Here is an 8,237-nt window from a genome sequence, read left to right on the forward strand (position 1 = left end):
TCATAGCAAAGCACTTCCCAAGCCAAGACTTAACCTCCTGCAAGGTTGGGATGTCATTTCCTATAAGTAGTATTTCATCTACATACAGTACCAAGAAGCTAACTATACTCCCACTAGCTCTGACATACACGCAAGACTCATCTTCACTTCTCGAGAAGCCAAACTCTTTGACCTTCTCATCAAAACAAAGATTCCAGCTACGAGATGCTTGTTTTAATCCATAAATGGATTTCTCAAGCTTGCACACTCTATTATGGTATTTTGCACTGACAAAACCCTCTGGCTGATTGATGTACACATCCTCAGCCAACTTTCCATTAAGAAAAGTGGTTTTGACATCCATTTGCCATATTTCATAATCATGAAATGAAGCAATAGTTAGCATAGCCCTAATAGACTTAATCTTTGCTACTGGTGAGAAGTTTTCATCATAATCAGTACCCTGAGTCTGAGTAAAACCCTTCGCAACCAGTCGAGCCTTATAAGTGTGCACTTTTCCATCCATGTCGGTCTTCTTCTTGAAGATCCATTTGCACCCGACTGTTTTACGACCTGGTACATTGTCAACCAAGTTCCAAACTTGATTGTCATACATGGACTGTATCTCGCTGTCCATAGCCTCCTTCCATTTAGCAGACTTCGGGCCTGCCATGGCTTCCTTAAAACTACTAGGTTCATCCAAATTTACCAGTGTAGTATTGCTGATAAATGTATCACCTTCCGCAGTAATATGAAAACCATAATAAAACTCAGGTGTGTTCCTAACCCGTGTGGAACGCCTCGGAGGTACAGACTCGTCAGCTGGCTCAACAGGAGTTTCCTCCTCAGGTTGATTGCTTGTGTCTGAGGTTCCTTCACCAATTGATTCTTGAATTTCTTCAAGGTCAACTTTCCTCCCACTGTCTCCTTGGCTCATAAACTCTCTCTCACAAAAGACCCCTCTTCTTGCTACAAAGACCACATTCTCACTTGGTCTGTAGAAGAGGTAACCGAAGGATTTCTGTGGGTAGCCGATGAAAATACACCTTTCACTTCAGCGTTCGAGCTTATCATGAGTCTCACGCCTCACGAAAGCCTCGCAACCCCAAATATTGATGTGGTCTAAATTGGGAACCTTCCCAGTCCACATCTCATGAGGTGTTTTGGTAACCTTCTTTGGAGGGACTAGATTGAGGACATGGGCGGCAGTCTCTAAGGCATACCCCCAAAAAGAGATTGGTAGCAAAACTCGACTCATCATAGAGCGAACCATGTCTAACAAAGTTCGATTACGCCTCTCAGCTACACCATTTAGTGTCATGGGAGGAGTCAATTGTAAGACAATCCCACACTCCTTAAGATAGTCAAGGAACTCGGTACTAAGATACTCACCAACTTGATCGGATAGAAGCATCTTAATGTTCCTGCCCAATTGATTTTCTACTTCCTGTTTGAATTCTTTAAACCTTTCAAAGGTTTCTGACTTATGTTTGATCAAGTAGACATAACCATATCTACTAAAATCATCAATAAAAGTCACATAATACCGATTAGCATCCCTTGTAGCGGTTTTGAATGGTCCACATACATTAGTGTGTATTAGGTCCAACAAACCCTCACCCCTTTCACAAGTACCAGTGAAGGGAGATTTTGTCATCTTTCCAAGTAGACAAAATTCACAACTATCATCCGATTTAAGGCTGAATGATTCCAAGACTCCATTCTTTTGGAGTTGGCCTATGCGTTTCTTGTTTACATGTCCAAGATGACAATGCCACAATGATGCTTTATCTAGGCTAGTAGAAGAATCAATATACAATACATTATTTCCTAAGTTGTCTACAACCGACATAGTTTCATACACACCATCACAAGGTAATGCTTTAAAATAAAACACATTATTAAAGAAAGCATTAATACCACCACATTCATTATCAAACGAAAAGGTAAAACCTTGTTTGTACAAACCATGAAAGGAAATAATATTTCTCTCCATTTCAGACGAGTACACACATTTATTCAAATCTAATTTTAACCCATTATTCAACAACAAAGTATAAACTCCAATCTTGGAAACAAGTGAAGCCTTCCTATTCCCCTTGATCAAGTTTATCTTTCCGTGCTCCACATCCTCACTTCTTCTTAGGCCTTGCAAATTTGAACATATGTGAATACCACATCTTGTATCAAGCACCCAAGGGTTAGAATATGGTGAGTAATTAGAAAATATTGTGTAAATACCTGCATGGGTGGGTTTCACTTTCCCATCCTTTAAGTCCTGCAAGTACTTAGGGCAGTTTCACTTCCAGTCCCCCTTGTCCTGGCAATAGTAGCAATCAGCATCCTTGGGAATGGAAGAAGGAGTGACAGAACCGCTCTTGGTCCTTGATGAGGAGCCTTCAAGAGACTTTCCCTCGGTACCCTTCGAAGGGGACTTCCTCTTTTTTTCTTTGCCTTGCCCGATAGCCAAAACAGGGGTAGATGTTGGAGTAGGAGTAGTAAAGGTAACAACCGACTTGCCCTTAAGACCGGTTTCAGCGGTCTTCAAGAGTCCTTGAAGTTTGCTAAGAGTAACTTCCTCCTTGTTCATATGATATGTCATATGAAATTGGTCATAACAAGAAGGTAAGGAGTGCAAAATGATGTCAATTGCCAACTCCTCAGGGAAGTTCACATTCAGCTTGAGCAAACGATCCACATACCTTTAAATCTTTTGCATGTGGCCCGTGATGGATTCACCATCCTTAATGCGGGTTGTTATCATGGAGGAGATTATTTCATACCGCTCCTGACGAGCACTCTGATGGTACCTTTCCATCAGGTCTTGGTGCATCTCAAAAGGGTAGAAGTCCTCATAGGACTTTTGGAGCTCGGCTATCATCGTGGTCATCATGATGCGTGCCACCTTAGTAGCATCTCTCCCATGTGTCCTGAATTCAGCGATCTCCTCAGGAGTAGCAGTGGACTCATCAAGCTCCTTTAACTCCTTATCGAGGATATATTCCTTGTCCTCATAACGAGTAACCATCCTGATGCTCCTAATCCAGTCCATGAAGTTGGAACCATCAAAGATGACTCTCCCACAAAGATTCATGAGAGAGAAAGATCCAGTTGGGTTAGAGCCCGAAGCATTAGTGTTGGAAGACATCTGAAAGAAGAAAGCAAGTTTAGATTAGATAATAGAGTCCTTAATAAGACACCCAAATGTAATATTAAGGCTAGGATCCAATCAAAATATATTATACTTAGAAGAGGGATGCCGTAATCAAAGTAATAACATATGTGAAAGGTAAGGGAATGCGATTCACCAATTTCCACCATGAAAAACGAAACGAGTTATTAGGTTTTAATTGGATTTTAAATTCCTAGATTCTTTTGAGATTCATTGAACTTTTCAATGGCATGTTTTAATCTCAATTGTACCCTTCAAGTTTTGTGACTAGGATGCCGAGGATCACAAAACAAGGTGTGAATAACCACACTAATTCACTTGGTACCCTTCATATTACCACCTAATCAATGTGTCGATTAACCACACACGCTCCATTGATCTATGACAAACATTAAGTCACCCTTCGTGATCCTTACTAGTCCAAGTTAGTGTTCCGGTTAACCACATACGCTCCAACAACGACTTGGTAAGGTACAAAGTGTGAATTCCATGGACTAGCACCATGTTCACATTTTTCCTAAAGTAACTGAGATTGGAATTAAAATATTTAGTTACTTTATAATAATCATTATACTTTTAATGAGGATTTAAACTCATTGTCCTACCCATTCGGCTAACGACCCTCCACCGATCAAGGAAGTGGTGTGTGAGAGTGGACACCCATTAAGCTGCCATTTTATAGGCAACAACCTTATACCCTCCTTATAGACCAGCTTCGTGAATGAGGCCTACTAACGGTAGAATGACTTATTCTTATACATATATATATATAATAATTAACCATTAATGTTATAAATAGTATAAGTGTTATATTTTAACTATTAAAACTCTAAGGGTTGATATTAAAGTTTATTAAAGTGTGAAAATTTACAAATGCCAAAACTTGAGGGCAAGTTTTGTAACTATCTAAAACTTTTCATTTCATAAATTATGAATTAAAGGTTCATAAAAATGAAGACTCTTCATTTTTATGTAACTTATGTGTTTAAATGTGTGTTTAAAAGAAGTGACCTTTGGATATCCATAACTTGAGGACAAATTATGGACTCCATTAAAACACATAAATGATCAAGAATTAATCCTAAATGATTCAGCAAATAATTCCTATCATCTTGTAAATTCATAAGAACATGAACATGATCATCAAAGTTTCAAGGATTATCTAAACACATACAAAGCATGAAATTTTGATATATGCTATTGTAAATGGATTAGAACAACCATTACACCAACTAAAACAAGTCTTAAACCACCAAAACAGTTTAGGGTAATGTTACTAGTCCATTTCTAGCAGCAAAAGTCAAAAATTTGCATTTTGAGGCTCCTACTCGTCGAGTGCATGAACCTACTCGGCGAGTAGCATGAGTTTACACATGAACTCGGCGAGTCCCCCTATGGACTCGGCGAGTTCATCAGGCAGACATCAAAAATCAACCTTTTCCACTATTTTGCATCAAGTATCAAACAAACAAGCCTAGGCTCTGATACCACTATTGGGTTTTGAGTATTCTAACACTTCCTAAGTGTACATGCAACCCTAATAAACCTTGGATCTATGTTTATCTAAGGTACATGCAAAATATTGTTTTCCAAAGTTTGTAACCTATTTAGCATGGCATGGGGTACATTTAAACATAAAAGAACTACATGAATTAAATACCTTTTGTTGATTGTTGATTCCTTGCAGTTTGAGAGCCAAATACCAATAATGTGAATGCCTCAAATGGAAATCACAAATCACCACAAACTTGGAAAATGTATGACAGAGTATACTAACGCTTAGAAATCAGCCACCACTATTACACACACACACTAGGGTGCTTTTTCATGCAACATAAGCTTGTTTATATAGTGTGCAGGGTTAGGGTGAAACCCTAATAACCCATGTCTTTTCCTTTCTAAGGATCCATGGGTTAAAAGCTCCATGGATCATCCATGGACTTCCATATAAGCTTATCCCATTAACAAATGAGTATTAGCCCACACCATATAAATATAATAGCCCATGGTTTAATTAGTCTTCCTTTTAATCACTAAATTAATTCATAATTAATTCAAGATTAACACTAATTAAATAACATGAATTTATATTAATATATTATAAATTATAATATATAATAAATCGTAAGTATACAATTCTCATAAAATTATCCATAAATAGTTTGGGTGAACTGCAACCCAAATGGACCATGCCGAGTCGGGTCAAGTATATATCAAATAAGTTATTGACTTAGATACCTTATCCAACAATTATCCAATAGTTGTTTCTCGATCTCTGATTTGTTTGACATAGAACTAAATTGAACACATCAATTAGGTTCTGACTAGGCCCGACACATAAGTTAAAACCAAATCATCAAGGGGCCCATATATCGCTTCTATTGCTAGAAGGAACAGATAAACTTCGAGTTATATGCTTTTACTAACTACTAGTTGAATTATGCATAAAAGCACGTTTTATGACATCAAGTTACTGATGCGTTTTCGTACAATCAATGGATAACCAACTCATAGCTAACAACTCATATTTCTAGGTTTGAAAACATATATGATATTACCGTCTCACAATCACTCGAGATAAATTCAATGAAGTCATACAAGTGAGTGTGGGTTTAATCGAATACTCAAACCTTATGAGCACTCATGAATGTTGTAGCAACCATTGCCATGTCTAATGTACCTTAGACAAATCTTACAAGCAAATTCATGACAGTCTTAATTCAATACCTACTTCCAACGTATGACCGACTGTGGAGAGTTTTGAATAAAACATTATTCTGGAAGTCAAAACATGCAAAATTGAAACAATAGTAAATGATTAACATAAGATAGTAACACCTTTCTTATAAATAAATGACAACTTTTATTTAATCATCAAATGTCAATTACATTTTACAAGTTTCAGAAATAGTTATCTAAATAATAAAACTAATATCGTCTCTCAGCCGATGCTCCTCGCATGCTACAAATGTCTAGCCCTAGTCAGTCCCTTAGTGAGGGGATCTGCAGGGTTTTCTTCTGACGATACCCTCTTTTCTACAAGGGGTCCTTCTTCTATCTTGTGTCTTATGAAGTGATATTTTCTGTCACTGTCTCTGGATCTACCATGATCTCTTGGTTCCTTGGCTAAGGCAACCGCACTATTGCTGTCACAGAAAATCTCCATAGGCTTTTGTATAGCTAGTACAACTCCAAGGTCTCCAATGAAGTTCTTCAGTCATTTCGCCTCCTTTGCCGCTTCACTTGCTGCTATGTACTCTGATTCACAAGTAGACTCAGCTACTGTCTCCTGCTTGGAACTTTTCCAAGTAATTGCTCCTCCATTCAGGGTAGAGAACCAGCCTGACTGAGAGCGGAAATTATCCCTATCAGTCTGAAAACTAGCATCGTATACCCTACTACTCTCAAGTCATCACTCCCACCGAGGGTAAGAACCCAATCCTTAGTCCTCTTTAGGTACTTAAGAATATTCTTTACTGAAGTCCAATGAGCCTTATCAGGGTTTCCCTGATATATGTTGACCATGCTCAAAGCAAAGGCCACATTATGACGAGTACAAGTCATAGCATACATGATCGAGCCAACAACAGAAGCATATGGTAATTGACTCATCTCAGCTATTACAGCCTCTGTACTCGGCCTTTGAGTCTTACTCATTCTGGCATTGTACTGGATCGGTAAGTCTCCTTTCTTGGAATTCTCCATGTTGAACCTCTTCAACACCTTATCCAAGTAGGTACTCTGACTAAGTCCAATTAGTCTTTAACTCCTGTCTCTCAGTATTCTTATCCCTAGGATATAGGCAGCTTCTCCAAGGTCCTTCATAGCGAAAAACTTTCTAACCCAGGACTTAACCTCCTGCAAGGTTGGGATGTCATTTCCTATAAGTAGTATGTCATCTACATACAGTACCAAGAAGTTAACTATACTCCCACTAGCTCTGACATACACGCAAGACTCATCTTCACTTCTCGAGAAGCCAAACTCTTTGACTTTCCATTGAAGCAAAGATTCCATCTGCGACATGCTTGTGTCAATCCATAAATGGATTTCTCAAGCTTACACACTTTATTAGGGTACTTTGCATCGACAAAGCCCTCTAGCTGATTCATGTAAACATCCTCAGGCAACTTTCTATTAAGGAAAATGGTTTTGACATCCATTTTCCATATTTCATAATCATGAAATGCAGTTATGGCTAGCAGAACCCTAATAGACTTAATCTTTGCTACTGGTGAGAAGGTCTCATCATAGACAATCTAGGAGTTTAAGTAAAGCCCTTCGCCACCAATCACGCTTTGTAAGTATGTACCTTCCCATCCATGTCTGTCTTCTTTTTGAAGATCCATTTGCACCCAACTGTCTTATCACTTGGTACATTTTCAACCAAGTTCCAAACTTGATTGTTATACATGGACTAAATCTCGTTGTCCATAGCCTCCTTCCATTTAGCAGACTTGGGGCCTGCCATGGCTTCCCTGTAATTATTAGGTTCATCGAAATCTATCAGTGTACTGTCACTGATAAATGTATCACCTTCAGAAGTGATGTGATAACCATAATAAAAATCAGGTGTGTTCCTAACTCTAGTTGAACGCCTCGGAGGTACAGACTCATCTATCGGCTCAACAAGAGTTTCCTCGTCAAGTTGGTCACTAATGTTTGGGGTTCCTTTACCGCTTGACTCTTGAAGCTCTTCAAGGTCAATTTGCCTCCCACTGTCTCCGTAGCTTATAAATTCTCTCTCACGAAAGATTCCTCTCCTTGCCACAAAGACCACATTCTCATTAGGTCTGTATAAGAGGTAACCAAAGGATTTTTGTGGGTAGCCAATGAAAATACACCTCTCACTTTGAGGTTCGAGCTTGTCGTGAGACTTGTGCCTCACGAAAGCCTCACAACCCCAAATCTTGATGTGGTCTAAATAGGAACTTTCCCAATCCACATCTCGTGAGGAGTTTTGGCAGTCTCTAAAGCATACCCCCATAATGATATTGGTAACGAAGCTTGACTTATCATGGAACGAACCATGTCCAACAAGGTTCGATTGCACCTCTCAGCCACACCATTTAGTTGTGGTGTCCTA

The sequence above is a fragment of the Lactuca saligna genome, chromosome 3 (genome assembly GCF_052625555.1).
Source record: "Lactuca saligna cultivar CGN05327 chromosome 3, ASM5262555v1, whole genome shotgun sequence".
Classification (NCBI taxonomy): domain Eukaryota; kingdom Viridiplantae; phylum Streptophyta; class Magnoliopsida; order Asterales; family Asteraceae; genus Lactuca; species Lactuca saligna.